Raw genomic sequence first — 15,513 nt, 5'->3', positions numbered from 1 at the left:
TATAAGGAACACGCGCCTTCATAAACATTTAAAATGCTAATTTAGTGATATCATCACCACATGCTACAAATTATTCCTGTCGATTTTACTTCTGAGAGTCCAACATAGGAAACCAAAGATATATAATTCGTTAGAAATTGTGATATAGCTTTTTTTAGATTGATTAGAGCTGTAATCTAACAAATCACACACTTTATAAAATATTTATCAAATATTACGAAAAAACTCTGTTTTCGTGATGTAGTAGGTGACTGTAAACAATAAGGTTTGCCACGTCTTGGAATGCATATGAACAATATTTGGTGTGGATCGGTTCAAAATTGCGGATTTGTATAATATACATACACCCATATAATCACTGTTCTATTTTAAATAGAGAATAAAAATCTGATGAACTGGAATTATTTGATTTTTACTATTTTATAAATAATTTTATTAAACTCCTTAACTTCTATTTAATTTGATAAGAAGTGGACTTATCTGAATGCGTCGATTGGTCAAAAAGTTTCGTGTATTATTCATTACATAAGTTTAATGCCTAATAACCAAATAAGAAGTAGACTCATCTGAATTTTTAAACGTATCTAAAAGTTTCATGTATGATTCATTACATGGGTTTCATATACGATGCTAAAATGAGAAGTGGACTCAGGTGAAAGCATCAATAGAAGAAGAGATCTCTGCCATACTTCAGAAATATAAATAAGTGCAGGAGAAGAGTACTGAAATTCTCATATTACTATTTAATCAGTTAACATGAAAACATCAATTGTAAAAATAAAGTGATGCTAAGAGTAGATGCGAATAAAACAAAAGAAAAAGCACTTGTGTATTGGTGCAGTCCTCCTAATTTGAAGTTCAATTCTCTTGAAGTTCAATGTATAATGTTATCACGCGAGTTCAGTTTCCATTCGGGTAAACTTGTATTGACAGTTTTAACTTCTTAAATCTATTGTTAGTTTTATTTTGTACTTTGAAAATCAGAGAATGTAACAGAAATGTTCAACAGCTTGCTTAAGTGCTTCGTGTTTAATAATTATTATATTACTAATTATTAGCTTTTTCGTAAAAGTTGATTTTCAGTAAAATAACTTTTAAAATTCAGAAATTTGAGTTTATTTAAATATGTAAGTTTTTGGGGTGTAATGTCGTTTTTTGGTTGCTCAGGGGGGGGGGGAAGAAGAAGATTAATATATTTCAACCTTTATAATTATTGTTTTTAAATTTTGTATCGTGGCAATTTTTTTCATTTATGAAGTAGTATTAAGATTTAATTCGAATTCAAAATTCAATCTGTTTATTAATTACAAAACTGAGCAGTAGGAATATATAGTCTGAAAGAAACAAAGAATTTTGATAATTTCTTTTTATAAATAATTACGAAATATATACTTAAATTGCAGAAAATCTTTCTTCCCATAATAAATTATTTTAAGAAACTTCTTCGGTTCAGCAAAAAATATTGCTTTTTCCTTCTCTAAATCTTTTATTCTTAGCGAATGTAAAAGAAGAATCACTGGTTAATCCTTACTTTATCTTTTAAGGTGATGATTATCTTAAAAAGATCAAAAGAAATTCCGCTAAAAGACCTTCGTTTGTTTCCATTACAATAAATGTTATCCAGATAGTTTAAGTACCGAAAATGTATTGTTAATTTTTATTTGGTACGTTTGAAATCACAAAGTAACATGAATGCTCAAAAGTGTGTTTAAGTGATTCATGTATAATAAACGTCATATGACAGTTGTAGAAATAGTTATAAATGATAGTTCTTTGTTAAATACATTGCTGAAATTCTGATATTTTGTAGATTTAATTTTATATACTAATATTTTTTTTTAACTAAAAGCATGGTAATTGTTTTTGTTTATGAAGTTATACGGGAAAGAGTTCGAATTCAAAATTGAATATGTATATATAGTTAAGAATTGGATAGAAGAAAGATATAAAAAGAAAAGGAATTAAAGAATTAATTTAAAAATGAAAATAATATAAAATTTAGATCATTTCATTTTATGAATTATAATAAAATCGGTGAAGATATTACTGAAAATTGCTTTTTTTTCCAAAATAAAATTTATTCACTAAACTTTCTCGGTATAAAATAAATATTGCATTCCCTTTCTCTAACTCTTACAATCTTAGCAAATGAGAGAGAAAGGGATCACTGATAAGCTATTGTTCTGTCTTTTAAGGTGATGATCGCTCTTAGAATTCTGTCAGAAGTTAAATTTTTATGGATTATTTTCATTTATAAATTATGTTTATAAATTTCATCTCATAAAATATAATATAATCGATAGTAATATAACTGAAAACTTTTTTCTCTCTAGTATAAAATTTGTTCTAAAAACTTTCTCCGTCAAAACGAATATTACGTTTCCTTTCTCTAACTCTTTTATCCTTATCAAAATAAAGAGAAAAAGATCATTGGTCAGCCCTTTTAAGGTGAAAATCGTTCTTGAAAATCCGTCAAAAGTTTAATTTCATTTAATTTTTTGCAATTAATTTCATATATAAATAATATTAATTTAATTTCATTCTATGAAGTATAATAAAACCGATAAGAATATCAGTAAAAACTGTTTTCGTTCCAAAATAAAATTAGTTCAAGAAACTTTCCCTTTTGAACAAAAAATATTACCTTTCCTTTCTCTAACTCTTTCATTCTTAGCAAAATACAGAGAAAAAGATCATTGGTCAGCCCTTTTAAGGTGAAAATCGTTCTTGAAAATCCGTCAAAAGTTTAATTTCATTTAATTTTCTGAATTAATTTCATTTATAAATTATATTAATTTAATTTAATTTTATGAAATATAATGAAACCGATAAGAATATCAGTGAAAACTGTTTTCGTTCCAAAATAAAATTAGTTCAAGAAACTTTCCCTGTTAAACAAAAAATATTACCTTTCCTTTCTCTAACTCTTTTATTCTTAGCAAATGTGAGAGAAAAGGATCATTGGTCAGCCCTTGCTCTATCTTTTAAGGTGATGATCGTTCTTGGAATTCCGCCAAAAGCCATTCGTCTGTTTTCTTCAGGATAGAAGGGGTGAAAAAAAAAGACTTTTACGTCCTTCTGAAGAAAGTAGCAGTTTCAATCAGGAAGGATAAATAAATCTTAGAATCGATGTGAGCTTTGATGATTAAGAAAGAGAAAAAGAAAACTAAGAAAAATGTGAAGTCGTGTGCGATAACATTACAGAAGTCGGTCATCTTATTCTTAAGCTAACAGGGAAATTTTACGGCAAAGATTGAAGTTATTTTTGATATTTTTCTACCTTTTAGATATATTTATTTAATGAGGTGATATTTTCTCTTTCGTAGAAGAACTTTTAGAAAAGTCAAGCATTTTATGTAATAAAAAATAAAATCCTTTACCCTTAAATTTACATTTTTGATATTCAAAGCAGATAACAAAATTATTATATATTTTAACTATTACAATTTTTTTTCGAAAATCACATAGATTTGCTCATTATATCTGAGAATAGTTTATCTATATACCATTAGTAAATAGCGTAATATTTATTTTCGAACATATGTACTTAATATAATTGCGCAAACTTTCATTTTTATATATAGTATTTGAGCTACTTGCTGAAATTCTAAGCAACTTCTTCCAAATGCATATAAAACCGCTTAGACGAATTTATGATGTAAAAGAAAACAGATTCGCGTGAATTTATTATTCAAATAAATAAGACACATAAAATTTTTACATGGTGTTAATAAACGTAATTTATACGACACTTCATCAAAAAATTTTGGAAATCAAAATCTAAATTTCAAGATAATTGGTTGAAAAGTTATAGAGAAATAACATTTAATTAGAATAATTTTCAAATAGTTTATGAATGTAGTGAACCACGTGATAATACCATTGAAGAATAGTACACTGTTTGAATTTCTTAAATGGTTTGTCCATCTATAAAATAGTTGTTGGTTTTTCGCATTAAACTTCATTGGTATGTTAGATATTAAGATGTATACAACTAGATTTTTACAAGTTCTCACAGGCATTAAGAAATCTTTTGTATAATCTAATAAATAACAATCTAATATTCGACCTAAGATTAATATTTACAACCTGACATTAGAGTATACAACCTAATATTGAACAAGTTTATGTACAGATTTTGAATATAATTACAAAGTTTGATAGTCTCTGTTAACAGTCTCCTGTTTATTTTAGAGATACACTGTTTAGAGCTATAGGAAGTTTCTTATTGCAAAAATTTTGAAAAGTACTTTCGAAAAATATTTTGAGCCTTTTGTTTCATCAGTTATACATTTCAAAATGGGTACTTATCAAATATTTAGATCAGTTTTTCAAATTTGTCATATCCACCTAAAGCTCTATTGAGCATTAATGGGCACGATCGAATTGTTCTATTTGATAAAAAAAAATCGTCCCTGACGTTATCAATTTTGACACTAGCCATGATGGCGTTAATGAAAAGTTTTAATATTTATATATATATTGGCATCGCATCAATTCTCTTATCAAAATAAGTAATGAATCCAATGTTTAAGAGCATGCAATTAATTCTTTCAAATGTAATTATTGATTTACAACTAGAGTTTCTTTTCACAAATATTTATAAAATAAAATTAATTTTCAATGAGTATGAGCATATGGTTTTCGTTGACAAATGCCATACTGCTTTATTCTGCCTTCTAAATTTTTCCACCCCAATCCCAAAGTGTAAAATAATAGCGAATGGATCAGAAATATCAAAATATACGAAACAGGCGTAAGAAAAACCTGAATAATCCAGTATTATATATATATATATATATATATATATATATATATATATATATATATATATATATATATATATATATATATATATATATATATATATATATATATATATATATTCCATCAAGACCAAACTTAAGTAAAAGACTACACCAATTAAGTGGCTCTCTCAGAATTTCTATTTGCAATCATTACTGACAAAGGGGAGACTTAAAATTTTATATATAAAAGCTGTGTTTGATTACCAAGGGAATCAGAAAAGATAGTTGAAAGGTGATTGTTAGAAACACTTCACAGGTTTCCTCAAAGACAATCGAACTGACTTCGGTATTTTTTTATCCTACTAGTATTCTTTTCATTATTATTAACGTTATTATATACATATATATATATATATATATATATATATATATATATATATATATATATATATATATATATATATATATATATATATATATATATATATATATATATATATATATATATATATAAAATTTTATATCATGATTCTAGCTTTTGATTTCTTTACACTCTGCCAGTTTTCAGTAACATATATCAGTTTATAGCGCTTGATGCATCTTCCGCAGCTAGCAAAATGATCTTTTATTCCTTTCCACAAAAAAAATCAGTTTTATTATCCAATATCTCTAATGATCAGGACTATCAAAATCTGAAACGACAAATGATATTACCCATTAGTTTTTAAATAGGATGGAATTAAAACTAACATTTTATCCATTTCATCTTACATAAGATGATTTGCTCAGCTATTCTTTGAACAATTTCATCCCAAGGGAAAAGGAAGAACTTCATAATTACAGTAATTTACTGCACAGTTCCTCTTTCTAAAACTCCATCACTACTTTTACATCCAATGCATCTGGAGAGACCATTAGCGGATTCGCTATACATCTCCGTATCATTTGCAAATCATTCCTCAGTTTGCAATTTTAAATAACCACCTTTAGAATGATGATTAATCGGTCGCTGCTTAAGAATCTCTTCAAGATGTATTGAAGTTTCTCAGTTTTCAGAACGCGTCTTCATCTGAAAAATCGTGTCGGGGTTTAAGATTTTAGACATTGTTCTTATTGTAGAGTATTCTCTTGTAAATTTGTATTAATGTAATACTTAGTTTCAAAAATGTAAGAAATTTTCTAAGAATCATTATTTACTCAGTTTTCTATCTGCAATCAATTTTTTTTAACAAGAGGGTAGTAATTTGATTTTTTTTAAAATTAAATATTAATTTTAATGTTTGCTTTTAAAAAAACTGTTCTCAGGCTTATAAATTGCTTTCGTTTACCATTAGAAGTGTTATGAATGTCATTTCGAGAGCATTTAAAACAGTACTTATGCAACAAAATTAATTTAATTTTAATTTTATAGAAATATTGTCAAAAATTCCGTATTGTAATTTAAATTAAGGATTGTGCGGCCAACTTAGTGAGTTTGACTAGTTAATTGACAAGTCATTAAACAACGTAAAATGGCTCTTTCTTAGCTTATTTAAATGCATATTAGGCAATAATTATTAGAAAACGTAAAATCAAGAAAAGTATTAAAATTAGGATTATTCAGATTAAATCAAGTCACGTTTCAAATACGTTCTGACAGTTTTTATTATAAGCAGGTGACCCTAGTTATATACGGTACTATTTCTGGAAATGAGTTGCTTATTCAATTCTCCATCTTTCTTGTCATCCCTACCTTCCCCTACAAGCTTGAACTCTCTATATCAAATCACCTTTTTGATGAAATAAACATGTTTTACACAATCTTAAAAAATTTATAATAGTAAACTGATTTCCAAAGCATGATGAAAGAAAATTTGTACTTGCATAATTTTGTCAAAAAGAACCGAATAATTTCTAAATGATTACGTGCTATAGGGCCAGTGTAGATAATGGGTAAACGTGAACATCTTGAATAACTTTTTATTTATGAGTTAAATTTTCTGTGTTATATAACTCACATTGGCAACATTGATGTACTCCACACGTAGATGCATAATTGCATTATGAATACTTTGGTAGAAATTTGTAAGGAGATATTTTTAATGTTCAAATGTAACTTTTAAAAATTCTTTTTTCTCTTTTATCAACATATTTTATTTCCAGAATTTCAATTGAATGTGATCATATATTACAGGCGATGCTGGTTTTCCACATTTTAATAATATCTTTTGTTCTCTATAACTTAAATTAATCAGAATTAGGCATAGGCAAGCATGTCTTATCAAGGCAATTATATAATATCAGCCTAAATAAATTGAAATTTCTTGATAACACTGACTCAATAACGACTTCGTGATAGCCAAGTTTTTTGTTATTAAAAAATAGTGGTATGCATTAGAAATTGTTTACAGACTTGGAAATTTTGATGCTCATTTCTTAAAATGATGAATACAGTTTTTCTAATCCTGAATCTTTCTATTTTATAGAGAAAAAAAGGATTTCTCAAATAGAGAAAATAGTTACTCAACTCCTATTAGCAGTAACTGGTAGAACTAACAGGACTGCATGTAAATACACATTTAAAAATGAGAATTACATTTTTTTATTAAAAATAAAACAAGATTCAAAATATTTAGCAAATAAGACAAATTAAATAATAATTTTCAAATAAATTGAAAAATGTGCTCAAATTGCTATTCAAATGCTCCATTATAAGTTATTATTTTAATTAATATATGTTTAATGTAATTTTAATTATTTTCCAATAAAGCTTAGATTAAAATTAATTTAATGATGATATTAGATATACATTTCTAAGTTGTAATAATAGTACTCATTAAGTAACCAATCTTTTAAAACCATTTTTTTAAAGTATGCTATGTAAAACCTAAAGAACTTATTAACTCCAGACCTAAGCTAGAAGGAAGTAAACATTAAAAATATTGTTGAAAAAATACCTAATGATTTAAAAATTATGTTTAATATGGTTTCTATTTGATAAATTTGTAATAACGTCCACAACTACCCCACCTTCCACAATTTCTCCAATTCTTAATATGCGAAAGACTAAGATCTTACATATTTTAAAATATACAGCCACTTAGATTAAAAATTAATCAAAATCCTACTGGGGAAAACGATGTTACGAGGATTAATAACATGTTCAACATTTCTCTTTTCCTATGACGGTTGGTTTACATCACCAGGGAAGAGTTTTCTTACAAAAGTAAATAAGGATGGCGTTTCAATCAAGAATGAACAAAATGGAGGAAAAATTGGAAATTCTTATTAGCATATCATGGAGAAATTTAAAAGATTATACATCAAGATAAATAGATTTTGATAGAAAGTTGATGAAAATGAAGTAAATAAAAGAAGTGCAGACAAAAAAATTCAATCAGAAACATTTAAATAAGTTCTTCCAAACAGTTGATAGAAATTTTAAGAATCCAGTTTCTAATTTAGCATTTTATTTTCATTACTAAACTGAAATTCATTAAAAAAATCATAAATTTAAAACGTGAATTTTGATTTAAGTTCTAATAAAAAATGAATTTAATTTCAATTAGACATACACCACTTTCGTTCTCTATGTAATTTTATACAATTCCTGGCTAAATTATTGAACACATTATAAGATTCTATGTAAAATATTTATCATCAGGTGATACTAAACAGCTTTATGATTTTAACATGACTGAAACCGGTTTGCATTTTTTTTACGTTCGTGTATCATTTGGTTAAATTATACGATATGTAATGTAAATTGGATGATTGTATAAATTAGAAGATTGTATAAATTAGACTATATATTATATAAATATATAATATTTATTATATTAGTATATTATAAAGATTAGACAAAATTATTAACCGCACTGGGGTTTTTTAATAAATACATGTTTTGCACAAGTATACAATACTTGTATGCAATACTTTTATTTTTAAGCATACGTGCAATGGGTTTTTATTCAGGCGATTTCTTATATACTTCCTATTTGTATTTATTTTTAACGTATTGCATTTCAATGTTAACCAATTAATACACGATCGTAAGCAAGTGCAAATGTGGTTTCAGCAGCGCAAGAAAATAAAGTTGTATAGTATCACCTGATAATTAAGATTATACATAGAATCTGATAGTACGTCTAATAATTTGTCCAAACACTGTATATGCTGAAATAAAATAATTGGGGCATTCTTCAGCTCACACCAACTTCAAAATTTACCCGGATTATTATAAAAGTTACTGACAAAGATTTCTGCCGTAGTTATCGTTTACACTTGACAGTACTTTCCGTAATGAAAATTTTAATCGACATTAAAAATTCGTTTCACTAATTTATCGTATTCTATTTACATTGAAAAAAGTAATTATTTTGAAAAAATTGAAGAAAAAAAAGTAATGAGGTTGCTTAAGTTTCTTTTAAAAAAGACAAAGTTTAAACTTAATTTTAAAATAGACAAATTTTTTAAAAAGTTTTTCTTATTAATGAGTTATTTCTTATTCTTGTTGTTGGCTCGCATAACTTTTCCCCCTTTTAATACGTTACATTCCAACTTTATTATGCTGAAATCCATTAAATGGGATATGCCTCATCTTACTCCAAACTTCAAAATCCACCATCTTTAGAAGATCAAAACAAGTGCAAATGCATACATGCTGGATTAATGTTTTAGCCGAAGCGTTTCAATGCACTGTTAATTAGAAAGTGTCTTTTGAAAAATTAACCTACATAAGCGTTTTCTTTCTTTTTCTGATACGTTTAATTTTACATTAATGTATTTTTATATAAATTTATTAATTATGGAGGACTTTAAAAAATATAGAAATTTAAAATATTTTGACCCAAGATGGTGTTAAAATGATAAGTATTACACATGTTGGTGTCATGCTGCAAATGTTTTAAAAACTATGAAAGTGGCTGCCCTGATTTAAAACAGTGGATATTTTCAAAAAAACAAAAATCCTAATGCAGCAACTGTTCAGTAAATAAAAAAGTAATAATAATCAATAACACATGACAGCCAACAGCTTCGTTTTTTGCAAAACATTTTATAGTGTCATTGTGCACATTAAAAAGCATTCAGTTTTATAAATGATTTTGCCAACATTTAAAAAAAAGGTTTTACCCTGAAAGATCTGAAATAAATTTGCATTTCATTTGAACGTTTGAATCATTTACACATTCTGTTGTGGTGAAAAAAAATTCTCAATCTAAAAAATATAGTTTTTCTATTAAGGGATAATAATTTGCTGTTTTAATAAATCATGCTCAAATGTTAAAAATTTCAAAACACTCTTAACAATGCTATTTAGCATGAGCATGGTTGTTATTTCAAAAGAAATTAACTTAATATATTTAGTTAAGTGGCAACAAAAATAAAAGTAACTTATGTTTCGAGTTAACAAAATGCATTAATCATTTCATAATGAAAAGTTTAATCACAATTAGGCGAATGAAGTTATTAACATATTTAGGTGAGTTTACCCAATCTTAGTCCCACTCTCTTCCGTGACGTCATTACAATTTTGTCTATCTTGAAAGTTTCAATGTTAAAAAAAATAATGAAATGAAATCAATTAATATTTACGTTGGTTTTATTCTATGAAAACAGCTGATATACAAACTAGTTATTTTTTGCATATTTTTTTACACATTTAAACATAACAGTTTAACACATTTGTTTTGAATTCAAAGTACGTACAACGAATTTAAAGAAGTACGTTAATTTTATGTATTTGTATATTTCAGTTGATTTTACCAAAAAGATTTGTTGATTTTACCATTAATTTTTTATATTTTAAAATTTTTGAATAAATTTATATTCCTTCCGAAATTTGCTTTGATATAGCATCAACTTTTGCCATTCTTCGTTATACATGAAGGCGAAAAAAGATGCGATGTGAAACAAATATAATTAATTTCTTATGGAGATATTTTCGTTTTTTGCTTGCATATACTTAAACAACATAATCAAAACATTTTCAAAAATTCTCCTTTCTCTTAAGGGTTCAAAAATAATAGATTCTCTAAAATTATAATGAGATATTTTAGAGTAATAAAACATTCATAACAATATCTCATTATTTTGTGTTTTACCTACGTCAATAGTTTGAGATTCGAAACATGGAATTAAAACGTTAAAAAGCAAGCCTTTTCCACTTTAATGAATATTATTTTAATGATAATGACTAAATGTATTATTCAGGGATTAGGAATTGTTGAAAACTTCTGAGCAAAATAATAAAAAAAAGCCTTTATTTGTTTGTTTACATAAAATTTCAAATAAAAGTCACTAATGAGAATATCTAGGCTGGGTTGTTACTTATAGCTTTGTTATCGTAGCATATGATTATATTTAATGCAGCTCATAATTATGCTGAGAAATGTGTATGTTTTCAATAGTAATAATAGACATAAAAAAATTCATTTTATCTATACTCCCTTGTAAGTTAGGAAAAGACATTTACTGTATAGGATTCATATAATTATCTGCGACTGCAGATAATGTCATTTTATTTCGATAAAAACTATACAGATTTGCTTAAAAAATTTAAAAGCTTTTCAAAACCAAGCACGTCAAGAAGAAATTTAAATCATACTATCTTTTACGATGAATATACTACAGAATTATTAAAAAATGGTTGTAGTTTCCTAGTCTTACTGGAATCCTAGACTTGCCTACATATTTCATTAAATAAGGAGGGCATTATTTCTTGAAAAAGAAACAATTTTTAAGTGTGCAAGATCATTGGGTTTGATTGTACCACTAAAAAATTAGAGTCGTATGCTGACATGCCCTTAACAAATCAAATGCGAGGTATTGAATGTTTACATTTGTCTCACTGTAGATGAAAATCGTCTTTAAGAAACAATATGCACCGAAGAGCCATTACATTATGACAACCCTCCATCTATAACAATGGGCTCGCCCAGGTTTTACTGGTTTCTCGCCCAGGAACAATGTTTTCATGGGTCACATTAGGACCCATAATCCTCATAGAACAATCCCTGACGTCTGTACGCTACTTGAAAATAGTTGCAGACCAGGTTCACCCATTCATGGCAGCAGTTTTTCTTGCGGGGGATGGTGTTAACCAACAGGATAATGCACCATGTCAAAAGGGTCGAATCGTCGAGGAGCATTCCAGTGACTTTCAAGTCATGTCTTGGCCCCAAATTCACCTGACCTTAATCCAATAGAGCATTTGTGGTCCTACTTGGAAAACCAAATTCGTGCTGCCACGTTGCACCCTCGTAATGTGAGAGAATTGCAGGACCAATTAGTGAGCGCTTGGTACCAGATACCTCAGACTATCTATCAGCACCTTGTGGAATCAATGCCACGGCGGGTGTTAGCAGTTTTGAGGGCTGAAGGTGGTCCTACATGTTATTATCAGGGTGGTTATAATCTAATGGCTCTTCGGTGTATATTACACTTCCATCAGTTTCTTTAAATGTAAACATAGACACACATATTTGTTATAATTTTTAGATATCGTTTTTATTTATTCTTATTACTTGTTAATTGATTATTCAGTAAGTGTTGCTTTCCTTATTTCACAGGATTTAAGAAAGCAATCTAAAAGGAGGCTGTGAAAAGTTTCAAGAGTTGGTGATCTTGATATACATTCTGCTGGGAGCATCGCATCCATTTGGCGTATTATCTTATTTACAATTTTATCTGATTTTATTCCGTTTTGAATGCAACAGTTTTATGATGTTTTACTATCATTGCATTTTATTTGGTTTTAGTCACATCTGAATACGTCTGTTTCGTTGTATTCAGTTTTATAAATTCCGTGTGATTTTTAGTAAGAAAAATTTGTAGCATACATAACCTAAGATTTATTTTAAAACAGTTTGATTGGCGCGGCATGTTCTTCTGTGGATTTTGTGCCATTAAACCCTTCATTCAATTCAATTCAATTCCATTTGACGTACTCTTAGATGGAAGCAGGCTCTCTGCATAGGAATAATGTCTATTTCTTAACTTGCAACAGAGTAAGGCTAGTTCACTTGTTTACGAAGCAAGGAATTGACACTGACAACGTGCTCAGTTTTTTCAAAATGAACATTAGGAAAATGTTATTTTAATAATTTATAGTAGAAAACGATGCATAGCTTTGAAAATTGCTTAGTTTTGAAAAGTTCAAAAAAATGTCTGTTGTTATTATCCACACATTGACTGAGAGTAATAATTGTACATAAACATAGCAAATTTCGTAATTCATTGTTATTGCCAGGTTACAATAACGAATCATTATATTTCATTCATTATCTTAAATTTGCCTTTTTTTAGCAACAAGCTAGCTTCACTCGCTACTAGCTTAGGCACGTTGCAAATGCACAAAATTTTACGAATTCAAAACAATCATTCCAATCTATATAACAACTTTTTTTTAAAAAAAAATTGCATCTTTTTAGTAAATACTAAGTCATTAAAATAAATTTGAATTCAAATAAGTGACATGCAATTTGTTAAACCTATTAGAAATGTACTGTAGTGTAAAATCTTAAGACAAAATTTCTAAAACTGATATCTCTTTAAAAAGGTTAAAAGTTTGGCTATAATTAATCGTCAAATAATTTCGTAATATGTAAATTCGCGAAAAAAAGCGCTTTCGACAAAATACTAAAATAGAGATCTATCGACAAAGACTACTCACTTCTGCCTAGCTTAATAGTATGAGATTGCCGCAGCTGATAAGTGTGATAGCTGACATTTGGTGAGAATGCTCTCTCTCTGGTTATTTCAGTTTCCGCTTTTAAAAGCGCTATATGTTGAGCCATCTCAGCTAGATTTGGCATGTGACATTTTTAGCGGCAATCATTGGTCGATTTTCTGGCGTTGCTATTCAGGGAGTTGTAATGAAGCTTTTTTTTGTCGCCGTGTAGGAGAAATATATATATGTATAGATTGTATTAATCTCTTAGCTAGTGGGAAGCAAGAGCGAGACACAAATCTCCGGTTTCTGCTTTAAAGAAGCACTAAATTCCAGAAAAAGAATTGAAGAATAAATGATTTTCGTGTCTTAATACCCAAAACTGCTTTATATACGATTTACGATTTATACGACAATTTTCATAAGATCTGCCTAAAAATTGAATGCGGTGTTTACTATTACTGTTTGTTTTGCCCGAAGGCTTACATTCTTTTCATTTTTCGACAAATTGGCGACACATTGAATGAAAAAATTTCGTTAGAAATGCTATTCAATTAATAAGTAAAACACAGTAAGCACAATCGTTAATATCTGAATGTAATCGAAAAGATCATATCATATCCAGTTAAAATTTTAAAAGAAATGAAATGGACATTTATGACAGTTACGTTGTTGGAAAATACATTATTTGAAATTTCAAACTCTCATTCAAAGTAATATTGTACAATCTGGTGCAAACCGATTTCATTATTACGTAATCTAAAACATTAAATTGTCCCGAAATCTAAGATCATATTGTAAGAGGAGCATTAAACTGACTTCATTCCCGAGTGCTGTAAATCTCAGCTAAGCCTCTAAGTTGTATATATGTTGGCTGTTATTGAAGCACATTCGAACAGGAAAATAAAAAAAGCCGCAGCTTAAGTACTTTGCTCTCGATATAAATCTATTATAAACTAAATATAAGGTATCCTGTAGTAAAAAATTATACTGCCTTTATATCGGAAAAAAAACCGTCCAAATGTAATGATTCTCATACAAATAAAAATCATTGGATATTTAATAATTTTTAATTTTTGCAAATTTTTTTTAAGCATAGAAAATAAAGCGTTTGAATAACCTCAATTGACAGAAATTGAACAGTATAAAAACGCTAACATATGATTTTCCTTTTCACAAAACTATGTTTTTCTTTTCTTATATACGTTTTCCGATATTTTCAGAAAGAGTTTAGAGGTGCAGGCAAAGTCCAAAAAAATATATATGTACGATTGTAAAGAATAACTGCTGAGAATTTACAATAGTTCTAAAAATAGCATATTATTTGATGAGGAAAGTACAGTATAAATTCCGGGTCAAATTATGGTATAAAGTACTTGAAATTTGGGTGCATCATCCGTAAATTCCTATTTACCATTATATATATATATATATATATATATATATATATATATATATATATATATATATATATATATATATATATATATATATATATATATATATATATATATATATATATATATATATAAATGAATTTATATATATTTATATATATATATATATATATATATATATATATATATATATATATATATATATATATATATATATATATATATATATATATATATATATAAATGAATTTATATATATTTATATATATATATATATATATATATATATATATATATATATATATATATATATATATATATATATAAATGAATTTATATATATTTATATATATATATATATATATATATATATATATATATATATATATATATATATATATATATATATATATATATATATATATATATATATATATATATATATATATATAAATGAATTTATATATATTTATATATATATATATATATATATATATATATATTCGCCAGTTCCCCTTTCATGTGACACATATTTTGATGCCAGATGACAAGGCTATTATTCTAATTTTTTTTCAATTATTTTCCTTCATAAAGATGCTATACCATTCATGAGCCTTTTTTTCAGCAATAGTACCCAAATTTACTCGAACAAAAAAAAAGGAAACATAGATTAACGCAAAATGAAATAATCTCTTTCGAATGATCTAAATAGAGGATT

At 27.0% G+C, this 15,513-nt stretch overlaps 1 protein-coding gene across 2 annotated transcripts in view; it reads right to left on the bottom strand.

Annotated features, from left to right (window-relative positions):
• The window catches only part of LOC107452561 (uncharacterized), a 314,006-nt gene that overhangs the window by 65,045 nt on the left and 233,448 nt on the right, over window positions 1-15,513 (bottom strand). The gene's annotated exons all lie outside the window — the stretch shown is intronic.

This window comes from Parasteatoda tepidariorum, chromosome 6, assembly GCF_982258835.1.
Source record: "Parasteatoda tepidariorum strain Cologne lab strain chromosome 6, Ptep-v5.0, whole genome shotgun sequence".
Taxonomy (NCBI): Eukaryota; Metazoa; Arthropoda; class Arachnida; order Araneae; family Theridiidae; genus Parasteatoda; species Parasteatoda tepidariorum.
The sequence above is the reverse complement of the archived record's forward strand: the minus strand, read 5'-3'. Positions and strand labels throughout refer to the sequence as shown.